At 42.0% G+C, this 17,874-nt stretch overlaps 6 non-coding genes across 6 annotated transcripts; 2 read left to right on the top strand and 4 right to left on the bottom strand.

Moving 5' to 3' along the window:
* Window positions 1-396: 396 nt before the first annotated feature.
* On the bottom strand, window positions 397-468 carry TRNAT-UGU (transfer RNA threonine (anticodon UGU)). Its single transcript has one exon. It is a non-coding gene; the product is annotated as a tRNA-Thr (tRNA).
* Window positions 469-1,057: 589 nt separating this feature from the next.
* TRNAS-GCU (transfer RNA serine (anticodon GCU)) lies at window positions 1,058-1,139 on the bottom strand. The gene has a single exon. It is a non-coding gene; the product is annotated as a tRNA-Ser (tRNA).
* A 353-nt stretch (window positions 1,140-1,492) lies between these two features.
* TRNAI-UAU (transfer RNA isoleucine (anticodon UAU)) lies at window positions 1,493-1,587 on the top strand. Its single transcript has 2 exons — window positions 1,493-1,530; window positions 1,552-1,587. It is a non-coding gene; the product is annotated as a tRNA-Ile (tRNA).
* Window positions 1,588-7,443: 5,856 nt separating this feature from the next.
* On the bottom strand, window positions 7,444-7,515 carry TRNAT-UGU (transfer RNA threonine (anticodon UGU)). Its single transcript has one exon. It is a non-coding gene; the product is annotated as a tRNA-Thr (tRNA).
* Window positions 7,516-16,762: 9,247 nt separating this feature from the next.
* TRNAS-GCU (transfer RNA serine (anticodon GCU)) lies at window positions 16,763-16,844 on the bottom strand. The gene has a single exon. It is a non-coding gene; the product is annotated as a tRNA-Ser (tRNA).
* Window positions 16,845-17,136: 292 nt separating this feature from the next.
* TRNAI-UAU (transfer RNA isoleucine (anticodon UAU)) lies at window positions 17,137-17,231 on the top strand. Its single transcript has 2 exons — window positions 17,137-17,174; window positions 17,196-17,231. It is a non-coding gene; the product is annotated as a tRNA-Ile (tRNA).
* Window positions 17,232-17,874: the final 643 nt, after the last annotated feature.

Genomic DNA, 17,874 nt, shown 5'->3' with positions numbered 1-17,874 from the left:
CGGGGCATCTGGCAGGAAAAGTATTTTAAGGGGGATGAAGTTCACATCTCCTTGGTGAAATTTCTAGATCCTTATTTCATCCTTTCTGTGGATGCAGACTCAGTCGGAACAGAGGTCATAGTCCTCGCTCTGACTTTCAAAGGAACTTCAAATATGCTTGGCTTATTTGGCTTTGCTCGGCGGGGCTTGCCCGGCGGGGTGAGAATGGCGTTTGTCAGGCGTTCGTCAGGCGATCGAAAGGGGTGAGGCAATAGTTTATGGTTCAATGGTTTTCATGAAGTCTTCTTGATACGATGAAAGCAGGAAAGGGAAGCTTGTCAATAAGCAAACTTAAGACAATGTGTGACTCCTAGAAAGAATGACTTGGAAACAACATACAGAAACTCACATATAAAAAGGCCCTGATGAGGCTTGAACTCATGACCCCTGGTTTACAAGACCAGTGCTCTGCCACTGAGCTACAAGGCCAGCCTGCCTGCAGTATGTAAATCGCTTCATGTATTCTTACTGCGGTATGAAGATATCTATGATTTTGAGACTCTGTATGGAAATGCAGTTGCATTTGAATGTCTACATGCGTGCACAAATTGAAGAGCATGCTAAAGACGCTTTTCTTGGCAGTAGGAAAAACTCCATTTTGATTTGAGAACATAAGAGTATTCACATTTATGACCATACTGATAGCTCTAGTTAGTATGTCCGCAATCAGTGACAGATAGAGAACTCACTTATTAGAAGTGATCTGTCTCTGTGGGGCAGACATATGTCAACAGTCATACACTTGAGATGGCTGAAACTTTAGGAGTAAGAGCTGCTTTCTTATCAGTCTATCTATCCAAACTGGTTAGAAGGCCAGGAGTGAGGGAAAGGCAATCCTCTGGACACTTCATGAAAGATCTAATTTCAATTAAGCACAAAACACTTCCCTTAATTTGACATAATAGCCAAAAAGGAATAGTCAGTTGGGCCCTTCTAGTGGATTATGGCTGTGTCTTGAAAGAGAGTGTAATTGTACTACGAGACATGCCCACCTTCAAAAGAGTGTCTGATGGCGTTCCGACGAAGGTGGGATTCAAACCCACGCGTGCAGAGCACAATGGATTAGCAGTCCATCGCCTTAACCACTCGGCCACCTCGTCTGCCTTAGGTGACTATGTTTCATTTTTTATGAAATTCTTACCATGTGCTAATTACAAATAATCATAAGTTTCTCCTAGACTGTGTCAGAACTGGCAAATGTATGTGGTGTTCAATAGACAGAGCACATGATATAGCAGAATTATCAAATCTGTTCCATTAGGACTGTAGTTTTTAATAGTCATGATAACATGCTAGCATGTGAGTCGATCTTGCACAGTGAATAAGGGAGCAGTGCCAGTATCTACTTGGTCAGCTCTAGATGGCTCAACTGGGGAGGTATGAGAACAGTGAACTCCAGTGGCGCAATCGGTTAGCTATAGATGGCTCAACTGAGGAGATATGCGAACAGAGAGCTCCAGTGGCGCAATCGGTTAGCGCGCGGTACTTATACAGCAGTGCTTGCATTGAGGCATGTCGAGGTTGTGAGTTCGAGCCTCACCTGGAGCAGCTTACTGGTTTTTCATAAACCATTTCACTAAAAGTAAAGATTAAACTCAGGGTAAAGACGGCCCTTGCTAGAGAGTCTTTACTTCTTTTCAGGATCTGCGTGTCCGACTCTTCCAGGTGCAAATATCACAATCCTATTCGATGCTCCTTATAAACATTCCATGATGTGCCGTCTTGCATAGCATGCAAACACCACATCAGTGCATTTAAAAATACATTTGTAGAATAATAAATATGATGAAAACATTGTTGTCACGGGATAACCATATACTGAGGAGCTGCAAACAGTGCTGTATCAGCTACTTACAATACAATTTAACTGAAAGACATATCAAAAGAAGAGCGTCATCATATTAATGTTTCTAGTCAACATAAGAGTTGCACCATAGCAGCTTATGGTGCTTTCTGCTCAGTTTGTGCCTCCAATCCCACATTGATTTTTTAATTCTTTGCAGTTTAAAAAACACAATTCGTGCTCAAAGTTAACTTTTTAAAACCATTCAACCTATTACATTTATTTCTCTAACTTGTGAATGTGGTCCATGTTCTCTTTTCCTCATCCCCATCACGATACTCCTTTTCCCGAAATCAGGTTCACTTCTTTATCCAGCCGACCCTTCCAAGGTCACCAAATCTATGAAGCGATTCTGCTTTTTCTCACATTCTCTCTATGTACAAGATACCTTGCGGACGTGAGGCGGTGGCAGAGTCTCTACTCCGCTTAGCCATTCAAGCTTCTGCGTTTGTGCCCGTGCATTTCTCTACTTGTGGTGGGTAAAAGTGAATTGCCTGTCTTTTAGAAATTACTCGCTTTTAAAAATTACAGTTGTTGATTCACGAACCATGTTTTAAAATAAGCACTGATACCTGTGACACGCATTCTCACCACGCACATATTGACTCTGGGGTGATTTAAACCTTATAGCCCTTTTTTCTGATTATAAGAAGGAGGGAAACGATATTAACTTACTAAAAGGAAGCCTGTGCTCGTCTTTTCTCCTGACCCGCCCCGTTCCGACGCGGTAACCAGTACCGTTGCGCGGAGGGCGGGCCAGGGAGAGCCAGTCACTTCCTGCCGGGACACTCCACGAGCGGTCAGTGCTCTAGTGCACCAATCTGGAGGGCCTATTTAGGCGGAGCCTTGATCAGTGTTAGCTGCGGACGTGAGGCGGTGGCAGAGTCTCTACTCCGCTTAGCCATTCAAGCTTCTGCGTTTGTGCCCGTGCATTTCTCTACTTGTGGTGGGTAAAAGTGAATTGCCTGTCTTTTAGAAATTACTCGCTTTTAAAAATTACAGTTGTTGATTCACGAACGATGTTTTAAAATAAGCACTGATACCTGTGACACGCATTCTCACCACGCACATATTGACTCTGGGGTGATTTAAACCTTATAGCCCTTTTTTCTGATTATAAGAAGGAGGGAAACGATATTAACTTACTAAAAGGAAGCCTGTGCTCGTCTTTTCTCCTGACCCGCCCCGATCCGACGCGGTAACCAGTACCGTTGCGTGGAGGGCGGGCCAGGGAGAGCCAGTCACTTCCTGCCGGGACACTCCACGAGCGGTCAGCGCTCTAGTGCACCAATCTGGAGGGCCTATTTAGGCGGAGCCTTGATCAGTGTTAGCTGCGGACGTGAGGCGGTGGCAGAGTCTCTACTCCGCTTAGCCATTCAAGCTTCTGCGTTTGTGCCCGTGCATTTCTCTACTTGTGGTGGGTAAAAGTGAATTGCCTGTCTTTTAGAAATTACTCGCTTTTAAAAATTACAGTTGTTGATTCACGAACGATGTTTTAAAATAAGCACTGATACCTGTGACACGCATTCTCACCACGCACATATTGACTCTGGGGTGATTTAAACCTTATAGCCCTTTTTTCTGATTATAAGAAGGAGGGAAACGATATTAACTTACTAAAAGGAAGCCTGTGCTCGTCTTTTCTCCTGACCCGCCCCGTTCCGACGCGGTAACCAGTACCGTTGCGCGGAGGGCGGGCCAGGGAGAGCCAGTCACTTCCTGCCGGGACACTCCACGAGCGGTCAGCGCTCTAGTGCACCAATCTGGAGGGCCTATTTAGCCATCGCCTCTTGTGAGCGCGCAGCGATCGCGCGCAGCATCGCCGGAGCCACGCCGAAGACCAGCCAAAGAGCTGCCTGTCTGCGCCCGTCCGCGACAGGACGAGGCAGACAGAGGCGCAGAGGTCTCAAAGCGCCCCACTATGATTCCCGACACCGAAAGTACTAACCTCGTCACTTATACACCCCAAACCCTCCGACTGTTACAGCCCAGGGTGACTTGTGATACACGGCTACAATTTAAACAGCTTGAGGGGAGTTTTTCTTGCCTCCAATGTCGTTTTCAGTCCGACTCGACAAAATACAGCATTCATGGCAAAGCTACTATCACCATAACTCCCCCACAACTTAAATGTCTTCTTTTAAATGTGCGTTCCATGCCTAAACACCAACTACAGATTTGGGACCTCATTCACACAGAGCAACCTGATCTCTGTTTCTTTACTGAAACCTGGATGAAACCCCACACAACACCTGCTGTTGTGTTGGGTGTTCCCTCAGGGTACAGAATCATGCATGTGGATAGGCCGAATAAAATAGGGGGTGGATTAGCCATTATATGTAAGGACATGTTTAAGGCAACTATTTTAGATAAAATATGTAGTCCAATGATGGAAATCATGATTTTTAAAATCACACTAGGAAGTACATCCTGGAAAGGAGCCCTTTTGTATCGTCCACCTATTTCCAATCTCGACTTTCCCCTGCTCCTTCTGGAAACACTTGCCCCCCACATGAAAGCCAAGGAAGATTTTATCCTCCTCGGGGATTTTAATATACATTTGGACATTCCAGAATTGCCTGAAACCATTCACCTAACAACTGACCTATCTCATCTGGGACTTAAAATAATCAACAACGGTGCCACACACATAGGTGGCCACGCCCTTGATCTTATATTTTCCAATAGCACTAAAATACGATGTCTGCCTGCAAAAAAGATCCTCTGGTCAGATCATTTTCTGGTTGAGTTTTATCTGGCTGGACCGATCAAGCGACCTCAGAAAACTCTGCTCCCACCAATTCTCCGTCGGGAATGGCATAAAATCTCAGTGACCAATTTGCACAAACACTGGGTGCAACCGACTGTCACAGATGCAGACACTGTTGAGTCTGCATTAGAGAAATTTAACAAGTCCCTAAAAACCGCTATTGATACCCTTGCTCCCCTCAAACTACACAAACAATTCCCCCATACCAAACAGGAGAAATGGTATACAGATGATCTTAGAAAGGAAAAGCAAAAGTGCAGGCGCTTAGAAAAAACATGGAGATCCTCTAAAAATGATGAGGCCAAGAAAGCCTTTCTTGAGGCTCAGTCAGCATATTATAAAAAAAATAAAATCAGCCAGAAAAGTTCACTTCTCCGTACAACTGGAGGAGGCTGGAAACTGTCCGCGTGTACTGTTTAAAATTTTGCATAATTTCATTAAACCTACAGCCACTGAAAGTACTGAAGATGCCTCTCAACCACTCTGTGACGAAATTTCTGAGTTCTTCGAGGAAAAAATTAATCTGATTTATGATAAAATTTTAACCTCTAAAGCTGGGGCTCCCATATCCATTCCCGAAACTAAAACCAGCACTCAGACTACAAACTCCCTGTTTGTCATTCCTCCCGTCACAGACCAAAACCTGGCAACCCTTATTGGCCATATGAAAACAGGCTCCCCCAACGACCTCCTTCCGGCTAAAATGGTGGCCCCTCTAATTTCCATCCTAGGCCCCTCGATCCAGGCAGTTATCAACACCTCCCTGGCCAAAGGCCAAGTCCCCATGGAATGGAAGACTGCGGTAGTAAACCCAATCAGGAAGAAGGCGACCCTACCCTGGACGGATCTAACTAACCTCCGACCTATCTCTCTCCTGCCTTACATCGGCAAGCTAACAGAGAAGCACGTGAACACCCACTTCTCTAACTATATCGAGACAGCGGATGGCCTAGACCCCTCACAATCTGGTTTTAGGCCCAACCATAGCACCGAATCCGCCCTACTGGCTGTCACCAATAACATCAGGATGACGCTTGACAGTGGAGGGTCGATGATTCTGGTGCTATTGGATTTATCCGCTGCCTTCGATACGGTGTCTCACGATCTGCTTCTCTGCCGTCTGAGAGAGATAGGATTGGGAGGCGTGGCCCTGTCCTGGATGGAGAGCTTTCTTTCGGGGCGCTCTCAAGAAGTCAGATTGGGCTCCCACAAATCCACCGCCAGGGAGCTCACCAGGGGTGCGCCACAGGGTTCATGCCTGAGCCCTACATTGTTTAATGTATACGTGGCCCCCCTGGCTGACTTAGTGAGATCCTTTGGGTTTATACCGGTGTCCTACGCCGATGACACCCAACTTCTGTTCCCCTTTAAGACCTTCTCTCCTGCTTTACAAAGGACATTTGCGGAAGGAATGAGGGCAGTGTCCAAATGGATGGCCAACAACTGCTTACAGTGCAACGTGACCAAGACAGAGGTTGTACTTTATGGGGAAGCAGTAACATTATGGTCCAGTGAGTGGTGGCCTCGTGAACTAGGACCCGCCCCCATCCCCAAACAGACTATTAGGAATCTGGGAGTATTATTTGATCAGTCATTGACTTTTAAAGATCATGTCAACCAGGTTGCTGGTACCTGTTTTGGGGTTATCTCTCTGTTGAGGAGGGTGTTTCCTTTTCTCCCAGATCATCACAGAAAGACCTTGGTCCAGGCTCTGGTCGTCAGTAGACTGGACTACTGTAATGGCCTTCTTTTGTCATCTAATGAAGGCCAATTTAACAAACTACAGGTGGTCCAGAATACGGCCGCGAGGTTAGTCATGAATGCTCCATCAAGGACTCCCTCCCGGCCACTGCTGATGGAACTGCACTGGCTGCCAGTGCGACTGCGGACCAAATTTAAAATCTTGTGTACAATTCACAAATGCCTGATGGGGATAGGCCCGAAATTTCTTACTACAGCCTTTATACCTTATGTTCCTGGTCGCTCACTACGATCGAGCAATCTCCAGCTCCTTAAGGTTCCCAAAATAAAAAAAACCCGCCAAGGAGGTAGGGCTTTGGCATACACAGGGCCTGTCCTGTGGAACACCCTCCCCCTCTCACTAAAGCTCAGTTCTGACCACCTGTCTTTTCGAAAAACCCTGAAAACCTACCTATTTTGTAGCATTTAATTTTATTCCCCCACTATCCATTAGTACTGTCCGGGCACAGATGCAGGTTTTTTCTCCTAGTTGGCAAAGCGCAGAGATACCCCTTCGGGAGTTTATTCAGGCGCTATAGAAGCATATAAATAAATAAATAAATAAATAAATACATTTGAATGGACAGCAGGAGAGTCGGATATTTATGGTTAGTGCGGGTGGGGTTTTGAAGATTAACCTCATTTGACTAAGAGCCGGGGCATCTGGGAGGAAAAGTATTTTAAGGGGGATGAAGTTCACATCTCCTTGGTGAAATTTCTAGATCCTTATTTCATCCTTTCTGTGGATGCAGACTCAGTCGGAACAGAGGTCATAGTCCTCGCTCTGACTTTCAAAGGAACTTCAAATATGCTTGGCTTATTTGGCTTTGCCCGGCGGGGCTTGCCCGGCGGGGTGAGAATGGCGTTTGTCAGGCGTTCGTCAGGCGATCGAAAGGGGTGATGCAATAGTTTATGGTTCAATGGTTTTCATGAAGTCTTCTTGATACGATGAAAGCAGGAAAGGGAAGCTTGTCAATAAGCAAACTTAAGACAATGTGTGACTCCTAAAAAGAATGACTTGGAAACAACATACAGAAACTCACATATAAAAAGGCCCTGATGAGGCTTGAACTCATGACCCCTGGTTTACAGGGCCAGTGCTCTGCCACTGAGCTACAAGGCCAGCCTGCCTGCAGTATGTAAATCGCTTCATGTATTCTTACTGCGGTATGAAGAAATCTATGATTTTGAGACTCTGTATGGAAATGCAGTTGCATTTGAATGTCTACATGCGTGCACAAATTGAAGAGCATGCTTTAGACACTTTTCTTGGAAGTAGGAAAAACTCCATTTTGATTTGAGAACATAAGAGTATTCACATTTATGACCAAACTGATAGCTCTAGTTAGTATGTCCGCAATCAGTGACAGATAGAGAACTCACTTATTAGAAGTGATCTGTCTCTGTGGGGCAGACATATGTCAACAGTCATACACTTGAGATGGCTGAAACTTTAGGAGTAAGAGCTGCTTTCTTATCAGTCTATCTATCCAAACTGGTTAGAAGGCCAGGAGTGAGGGAAAGGCAATCCACTGGACACTTCATGAAAGATCTAATTTCTGTTGAATTTTTTTTTTTATTGAATTATGCAATAAAATACATAGTAAATATCAACGTAATAAGGTAAATAAGAAAACCTTATTTGCAAAATATTTGAAAAGAATAATGAATTGATAGATTATGAAATGTACTCCTAGTAATAGAGATAAGGAAAAAGTATAACAGTACATACTCTACAATCTGTTATAAAATAACAATACAAAAGGTATGAATGTATCTTATATGTAAGTAATGGAATGACTAAATAAATATAATCAAGATTAAAAGAAAGAGAAAAAAAAAAAAGGTGCCAGAGTAACGGAGGGGGGTGGTGGGGGGGAGGGGGAGGGAAGGAAAGAAAAAGAATAAAGAGAATGAAATAGTACAGGAAAATCATATGAGATAATAAAATTAAGTAGGTAAAGGATGCACATGAGAAGAGGGAGTTGGGTTAGAATCATCGTCCAATGTGGTTTCCAAAAAGGGGGACCAAGTTTGAAGAAAGATGTCAGCTTGGTCCTGAAGATTGTAAATTGTGCGTTCATGTAAGGCTGTCTGCATCATTGCCACCAACCATTCTTCCTGAGAAGGAGCAGATGAAGACTTCCAATGGCGTAAAATGCAAATTTTGGCTGTAGCCAAAGCAGTGTGAAGAAGACGAGTCTGTGGCTTAGAAAGTTTTGGAAAACCACGGAAGTCATGTCAAATAATGGTGGCAGATGTAAGTGGTAAAATTAATGTCATTGTAGAGTTCAAAGTTTTGCCAACAAAGATCCAGAAGGTTCTGTTGCGTGGACATTCGCAAATGATATGGGTTATGTCACAACCAGGATTAGAACATCTCCAGCAAGAAGTATGGGATAATAACCCAGCTTGATGTAATTTAACCGGTGACCAGTGCCAATTGTGAATAATTTTAAAAATACAGAATTTGGGACGCACTTCTCGAACGCCTTTGTGCAACCCCTCCAGAATTTGATCCCATTGACCATTGGAGTACATAATAGATAAGCGAGATTGCCATTTAGTCCGAAGAGTGTGTGAGAGAGGTTGTGAAAAAAGAGGGAGCAAAAAGGTTTTATAAAGACCAGAGGTTACCCCCTTAAACTTCCCCCATAGTTGCAGATAAGATAATATTGGAGAAACCTGAAGCAACCAAGGTGGAGAGCCTAATTGTTTTTTAAGACATTGTTGAAGTTGAACGTATTTAGAGGAATGTAGGAGTGGAAGATTAAATTCCTCACAAAGTTGGGGAAAAGTTTTAAAATCTCCATCATGTAAGAGTTGATCCAGAGAAGAAATGCCGGCTTCTCTCCACAAAGGCCAGGATAAAGTACGACCATTGATACGAATAGCTGAATTATTCCACAAGGGAGCTTTAATGTGAATTCGCGGATTCGAACTTAATATGCGATGACCCCTCTGCCAAGATCTATGCATGGCTGATAAGATAGGATTTTTAGGATCCAAAGAACTAGTACCAGTACCGTATAAAAGGGATAGTCCTGAATCCTGAGATAGAAGATGACGTTCAATTGATACCCATTGTGGAATGTCTTTAGATTTGGGTAGAAAATATGAGAGTTGAGAAATGTGTAGGGCAAGTGAATAATGTTCAATGGATGGAAGACCCATGCCTCCATATAACTGATGGGCCTTTAATTTAGCAGCAGCAAGGCGCGGTTTAGCTGTGCCCCAAATAAAGAGCTTTATCTTGGAGTCGATTGATCTAAGAGTAACTAAAGGAATTTGGAGGGGAAGCATACCCAAAACATAAATGAATCTTGGTAAAGTAACCATCTTAATAGCTTGAACTCTACCCCATAAAGATAATCCTAGAGCTTTCCACTTATCAAAATCCCTATGCATTTGAGAAAATAAAGGAGCCAAATTATCCGCAACCATATTTTCCAAACCTCTATTAATCAGAATCCCGAGATACTTAAGGTGTGAAGATTGCCAGTGGAAGGGGAATCCAGAAATTGCTGATTTCGTAGTGCCAACTGAAATAGGTAACGCTTCACTTTTGTCCCAATTTATTTTATAACCAGAAAAGGAGGAAAAATCATTAATAATTTGAAGAAGGGCTGGGAGAGATCGGGGGAGGTTAGTAAGAGTAAGAAGAATGTCATCTGCATATAAATAAATTTTAGAATGGCCAATTGGAAGGGGTATACCTGTAATATCATCAGATTGGCGAATTGCAGCAGCAAGAGGTTCCATCGCTAAGAGAAAGAGAAGAGGGGACAATGGGCAACCCTGGCGTGTACCTCTACGAATTGGAAATGGGGTAGATAAGAAACCTCCACAGTTGACTTGAGCTAATGGGCTATCGTATAATAAACGTACTTTATTAATAAATTGGTCACCCAAACCAAATCTATGCATTATTGTAAAGAGATATTCCCATTCAATGCGATCAAATGCTTTCTCAGCATCAAGGGAGAGAGCCAAGGCATCTTCTGGAAGATGTTTAGCAGTCCATAACGTGTGAGCCAATGTACGAAGATGATTTCGGGAAGAACGGCCTGGGACAAAACCCACTTGGGAATTATGTATCAAGGAGGGTAAGACTTTGCGAAGACGGGACGCAAGAATACTAGCTAGAATCTTAATATCCGAATTTAAGAGGGATATAGGGCGATAACTTCCGCATAAAAGAGGGTCTTTGCCTGGCTTGGGTAGAACAGCTATAATTGCTTTATTAGAAAGGGGACCCAAGGAGAATTCTTTGTCAGCCTCTAGAAACGCAGCATGCAAAGTATCTATCATATTCTGACCCGTCCATCTATAAAATTCGGCGGGGAAACCGTCCTCTCCAGGGGCTTTATGATACGGCAGAGCAGTGATAGCCGAAGAAATCTCGTCTCTCGTGATATTACCTTCAAGTAAGGCTCTGCCATCATCCGAAAGCTGCGGAAGATTCACCTTCTCTAGAAAAGTTGACATTTTATCCAGATCAAGCTGATTACTTGGGGTATATAGAGATCTATAAAAGGAGGCAAATTCATTAACTATTTCCTGAGGTCTGGTGAGTATTTCACCCTGGGTCGACTTAATAGCTGGAATAGCCATAGCAGCTTCTCTCTGACGCAATTGTGCAGCCAATAATCGGCCAGCCTTTTCTCCTTGTTCGTAATGTCTCCCTTTCATCTTCTGCAATGCATACTCAGCCTTAGATGTAAAGAGACCATTAAGAGACATGCGTGCTTGTTCCAACAATTTGCGATTCTGTAAAGTAGGGTACGAAATATATAATTGAGAGTAATGTTGAATGTCTCGTTCTAGTTCTGTTTGTTTTGCAATATTATTCTTGTTGATAAGAGCAGCATCCCTCATTAACTGCCCTCTAATAGTGGCTTTTGCTGCTGCCCAAATTGTTCTCTTAGAAGAGACAGAGTCCTCATTATTAGTGAGATAATCTTGGAAATGAGATTGCAAAAGAAGCTTACCCCCAGGTGTCCTATATTTCTGTAAACTCATTCGCCATGGTTTGCGCCCTGGTTTAGATAAACCTAAATCAAGAGATATAAGAACAGGAGAGTGATCAGATAAAGCAGCTTCCAAAATGTTAGAATCTGTGACCAATTGAACCGCTTTACGAGATAACAGAAAATAATCCAAACGGGAAAATGTGCCATGCAAGGAAGAAAAGAATGTATATTCCTTATCATGTGGATGACTGAGACGCCAATGGTCAACCAAACCATTATCAGAAAGTATGTCTTGTAAGATGGCCCTATCTGCTGCATTAACCCTGTCAAACTGACCCGTTTTGTCGAGGATAGGATCTTGAACCAAATTCCAGTCCCCTCCGATGAGATATTGGGAAGCATTGATCGCAGTAAGAAGACGATTCAAGTGGAGGAAAAATTGTTTTTTAGTACCAATCGGAGCATAAATGGATCCAAGACAAATGGAAGAATTCCCAATTCGTAATTTAGCGAAGACATAGCGACCATCTGGATCTGACCATGTCTTGGAAATTGTAATGGGAAGAGATCTCCGGATAAGAATAGCCACTCCACATTTACGGACAGGGTTAGGGTTGGTGGGGTCATTCCTACGTATGCTGCTATGAATGACCTTCCCAACCCAGTCTCTACTGAGTTTGTTAGATTCAATTTCATCCAGGTGCGTTTCCTGCAATAAAGCTATGTCCACATGTTTGGACAGCAAATATGAAAGCACTTTCTTTCTTTTAATGTAATGGGTGAGACCGTGTACATTCCATGTAACAACAGATAAAGGATGAGCATGAGTCATAGTGGAAAATATTCAAAGAAATAATAAAGAAGAAGAATGGGGGGGTAGGGCAGAATAGGAGAGGGAGTTACTCTGGTTATTAAGAAAGAAAAGAGGTGATAGTATCAGAAACTTATAAGATAATAGTGCAGAGAAAGTAGGGAATCAAACAGGATAGAGGTATGTGAGTAGTCAAGTAGAAATGAGGCAGATGTTATGTATTTCAAAGAATAAATAGAAATAGAAAAAAGTAGGGGAAAGGGAGATTAGAAGAAGTGGATGTGAGAATAAGATATGAAGAAAAGTTAGGAAACCTAGACTGTGAACCGCGGGCCTGGGCGCACTAGAGCACCGCCGCGGGACAGGACCCCATGCAGGAAAAGAAAAAGTATGGATCAGCGGAGTAGATGATAGTGTAAGGGAAGGAGCCCTGGGGAATGAATTAACAAAGAGATATAGATACAGTAGAATATGATAGAGGAGTGATGAAAACAATCTAAGAATGCCTTCTGTAGTAATTAATCAGCCAAATACTATAATGACTATCTTAGATTATGCCCTGCAGTATCTTGTTACAGCTTATTAACGAAATATGAACAAACAGAACCTTAACATGGGAAAACAGTAAGAATACAGTATGGGAAGAGTGCAATAAATTATGGCAAAATTATGAGGAATTCAAACAACAGCAGCTGTTAACAAAATATGAATGACCGATAAAATGAGCACTCATAATTAAAAGAACTCAAAAGGCATATAGCATATTAGCACTTAATATCCAAGCAAAATCTAGAGAAATACATATTAAAATGGTATACTATAATGAAGGGTAACGTGTTGCACTATAGACAAAAAAAGGGGGGGGGGAATATGCATAATCATAGAATTTGGACGTATACCAATACCTACCCTAATCCATTGAGCAACATAGGAATGATAAAACATGCAGAAATAGATAAAGTAATTCCAATACCCCGAAGAGGGATTGAGGATGAAGAAAAAACATGCAATTTACTAAGAACTATGTCTAAGCATATAACAGGCAATTTAATAATAGGTAGATAAAAATCTCATAGCAGAAAAATAATACTGAATATAAGTTATCTAATAGTAATATTGATGAAGAAAAATCAGAATTGAATACAAGATATGGCAAAAGTACAACAAAGCACAGAAACAGACAGTTAAATAATAGTAAACTATTCAGTCAGCATCTGAAGGAGTTTTAAGAGGTGATCTAGATTTGTCTCTCTGCGGCTCCTTTGTATGTGTAGAGACAGAATGCAAAGCTGAGGCCTTATCTTCCTGGGAACGATTGACTCTATTCAAGTCTCTACCCCGTTGTCTGGAGTTACTAGATGCTCGTGGACTTTGCACCGGCAGTTGTGGGGAAAAGGAAGAAGACGGTTGGAACTGTTCACAATGGGAGGACTGCGTATCCATGTCCTGAGATTTGATGTCATCTAAGAATTTTTGTAGAAGTTCAGGGTCATAGAAGTCCTTGGTTTCTCCATTTTTGGTAATACGGAAGCATGCAGGCTCAAACAACCCATACTTAATGTCTAACTGACGTAGTTGAGGCCGCATGGAGAGAAACGCCGTCCGTCTTTCATTCGTCTCTTTAGAAAAATCAGCTGCTACGTGAATATTATGACCCTTAAAAAGAAAAGAGCCTCGTGAGCGAGCTGCAGTCAATATTTGTCGGGTTTGCTCATGACGAAGAAAACAGGCAATAATTGGCCTTGAGCGCGCAGCAGGGTCTGTGCGTAGTGGGCCAATTCTGTGAGCTCGTTGAATTTCAAGAGTTGGAGTAAAGGAAATTCCAGTCATTATTGGAAGGGTATCACAGAGGAATATTTTCGCGTTGTGTCCTTCAATATTTTCTGGAAAGCCAAAGAAGCGGAGATTGCCTCTTCTACTGCGATCTTCTAAGTCAATGATTTTGCTGTGCAAAAAGAGAAGATCTTGGTCTGAGCTTTGGACTGTATCAAGGCGACTCTCCATGGCCATTATTTTAGAGTCAAGACTTTCAATTCTAGTATGAAAAGTTGTAAGGTCTGCTCTAATCGATTTAGTTTCTTCAGCTAGAGATGTAATTGTGATATCCATCCCTTCCAATCGACGATTGACCCCAGAAATCTCCTGCAATATTCGTTGCATGGTGTCTGTTAAAGTCTGGTCACCATGAGAGGGCGCAGCTTGGGGCATATGCGTTGAAGAGGACGAGTTCCCTTTCGTTGGCATAGCAGTAGATTGTTTCAAAACTTCTGTAAAGAGTGGTTGTTTAGGTATTTTACTCCCATTCCTATTAGTAGACATTTGTATATTGCGCTTCATAGACGCTCTACAGTAACGTATTGATGTGGTAACCTGGTGAGAAGCAATTATGAAAAATTCACAATTGACAAAAATAAGCAGAAAATAGCAATACAACATATAATGCAATATCTCAAACTGAGCAAGTTCTATATATCATAGGTGAAGGCAATCATAATATTTCATAAAAAATACATGCTGAGGAAAATCGGGGGTCGCCTCAAATATTTAACGATGTTATGAACAATAGCAGGCAAAGTTGTAAAAAAAGACGAAGCAGTTTGTATTTACTTAATATTATGTTGCCTTGACAGAGTGACAAACATATAAACTCTTTTTGGCTGATGAGGTGATGAAACAATCCCATAGATGGTCCGTACAAACTGATATGGTGAAAGGCTAAGATCAGGTATAAAGGCGTTATCTACTTAAGGAGGTGTAAGCAGAACAATAGTTTGCGAGAGATATAAAGCCACTGTCTTAGCTGATGCTATTTTCTGCAGAATAACCATAAAAGACCATGTACCATTCCTCAAAGATGACACATAATATTGCATACAATATCATGAAAAGTCCTCTTGAATAACTGAATGTAGAAATTTCTCCCTCACATTATATGTCAAACGCTAGTAAAACAATATCAACATATATGATTAACAAATCATAGCTATGAGGAAGAGTTTTGCTTGTTTACTACATTGTTTTCAGATGTATGAAAAGCCTCTTGAAATAATGAGTCGTGTGGTGCGTCCGAAAAAAGTCCCTCTCACATTATATAGCAAAAGTCAGTAATAACAGAATTGCCATGGAATGAGAAGAAACAGATCGAAATTCACCTCATATCAACATCAAAATAGTCACAGCCAAATGAAGCTCCTCATAAAATTTCAGGAAAACATTATAAGCGAGAAATGACTAATGATTGCAACTATAAACTTCATAATGTTGAGATAATATGTATAAAACTGCAAACCACTGCACCAGTCTTACTTATTAAATTTTGAAAAATAAAGGACTTCCAGGGATACTGGTAGTATTAATACATTTGGAAGTGCTGTTCTCTGACTTTCCCTTAACAAGGTTTCCAAATGACAATTGAGGAGATTCTGTGGTAAATTATTTTAGAAAGCTGTTGATCTAGCTGGTGACATTCTGAAAATAATTATTCCTCACAAATATAGGAAGTATTGGTTCACGTGGAAAGCTGCTCTTTAATGTTCTTGTAAAGGTTTCCAGAGGTTGTAAATAAGAGTTTAAAGCGCTGGCAATTCATATGTTAATGGCAGCGCAGAAAGGCAGCGTGTGAGGTGCTTCAGCTACTCAGCTGTGCTTCGGTTTTCAAAATGCCAATGAAATAATAATTTTAGTGATAATTAACCCCAGAAAGGGTCATTCAGTCACAGGATTCAGCCACAGTGTAGAAAGGCAAAGACAGTTCTTACTGGCATGAAATTATTAGAGCCCAGAAGAGTGCAGACCTGTATCCGTATGCAAATGTTTTCCAGTCAGAGTGAACCCTAAAAAGGGTTATTCGAGTCTGAAAGTCAGCCACAAGTGTTTCTGCAAAGATGTCTGAGCTTATTGATCTTCTTTTTAAATTCAGAAGGCCTCAATTCAATAACAGCTCTGTGACTGGAAAGTCTTTCATTTACTCTGTGAATAACAACCTTGACACTGACCTTTATCTGTGAAGACCCACTTCACATTTTAAAGTTGAAACCCCGAGAATTGTCTGCGTCACATATCTCTGATGTCAAGTTCAAGTGTTCACAGGAAGGCAGGCCTGTGCAAGGCCCAGCAAGTGCTCCTCTCCTCAGGCCTTCCTCATTACACAAGGCCGGGGATTCCAAATAGGTCATGAGGTCAAAGGCCCGGCTGCGCTCTTCTCCTCAGGCATTCTTCAGCTTGAGAAAAGCCCTCCAAAAATAGGTCACCAGTCAGAACAAAACACAGAGTTCATGACCGGATAATTTCACCTTCTGGAAAATGTCCATTTATTAGCCCCAAGCTCTCTGTAAATGAGGCTGCCTCTGGATGGGTGCTGTCCCAGAGCGGAGCTCTTCTCTCAGGCGGCCATTCTCCCTCGTGGCCAGACCACGCCCCGAAAGATCTAATTTCAATTAAGCACAAAACACTTCCCTTAATTTGACATAATTGCCAAAATGGAATAGTCAGTTGGGCCCTTCTAGTGGATTATGGCTGTGTCTTGAAAGAGAGTGTAATTGTACTACGAGACATGCCCACCTTCAAAAGAGTGTCTGATGGCGTTCCGACGAAGGTGGGATTCGAACCCACGCGTGCAGAGCACAATGGATTAGCAGTCCATCGCCTTAACCACTCGGCCACCTCGTCTGCCTTAGGTGACTATGTTTCATTTTTTAGGAAATTCTTACTATGTGCTAATTACAAATAATCATAAGTTTCTCCTAGACTGTGTCAGAACTGGCAAATGTATGTGGTGTTCAATAGACAGAGCACATGATATAGCAGAATTATCAAATCTGTTCCATTAGGACTGTAGTTTTTAATAGTCATGATAACATGCTAGCATGTGAGTCGATCTTGCACAGTGAATAAGGGAGCAGTGCCAGTATCTACTTGGTCAGCTCTAGATGGCTCAACTGGGGAGATATGAGAACAGTGAGCTCCAGTGGTGCAATCGGTTAGCGTGCGGTACTTATACAGCAGTACTTGCATTGAGGCATGCCAAGGTTGTGAGTTCGAGCCTCACCTGGAGCAGCTTACTGGTTTTTCATAAACCATTTCACTAAAAGTAAAGATTAAACTCAGGGTAAAGACGGCCCTTGCTAGAGAGTCTTTACTTCTTTTCAGGATCTGCGTGTCCGACTCTTCCAGGTGCAAATATCACAATCCTATTCGATGCTCCTTATAAACATTCCATGATGTGCCGTCTTGCATAGCATGCAAACACCACATTAGTGCATTTAAAAATACATTTGTAGAATAATAAATATGATGAAAACATTGTTGTCACGGGATAACCATATACTGAGGAGCTGCAAACAGTGCTGTATCAGCTACTTACAATACAATTTAACTGAAAGACATATCAAAAGAAGAGCGTCATCATATTAATGTTTCTAGTCAACATAAGAGTTGCACCATAGCAGCTTATGGTGCTTTCTGCTCAGATTGTGCCTCCAATCCCACATTGATTTTTTAATTCTTTGCAGTTTAAAAAACACAATTCGTGCTCAAAGTTAACTTTTTAAAACCATTCAACCTATTACATTTATTTCTCTAACTTGTGAATGTGGTCCATGTTCTCTTTTCCTCATCCCCATCACGATACTCCTTTTCCCGAAATCAGGTTCACTTCTTTATCCAGCCGACCCTTCCAAGGTCACCAAATCTATGAAGC

This window comes from Lissotriton helveticus, chromosome 5_1, assembly GCF_964261635.1.
Source record: "Lissotriton helveticus chromosome 5_1, aLisHel1.1, whole genome shotgun sequence".
In the NCBI taxonomy this organism is placed as follows: Eukaryota; Metazoa; Chordata; class Amphibia; order Caudata; family Salamandridae; genus Lissotriton; species Lissotriton helveticus.
Note: the sequence above shows the minus strand (reverse complement) of the source record. Positions and strands in the feature narration are given on the sequence as shown.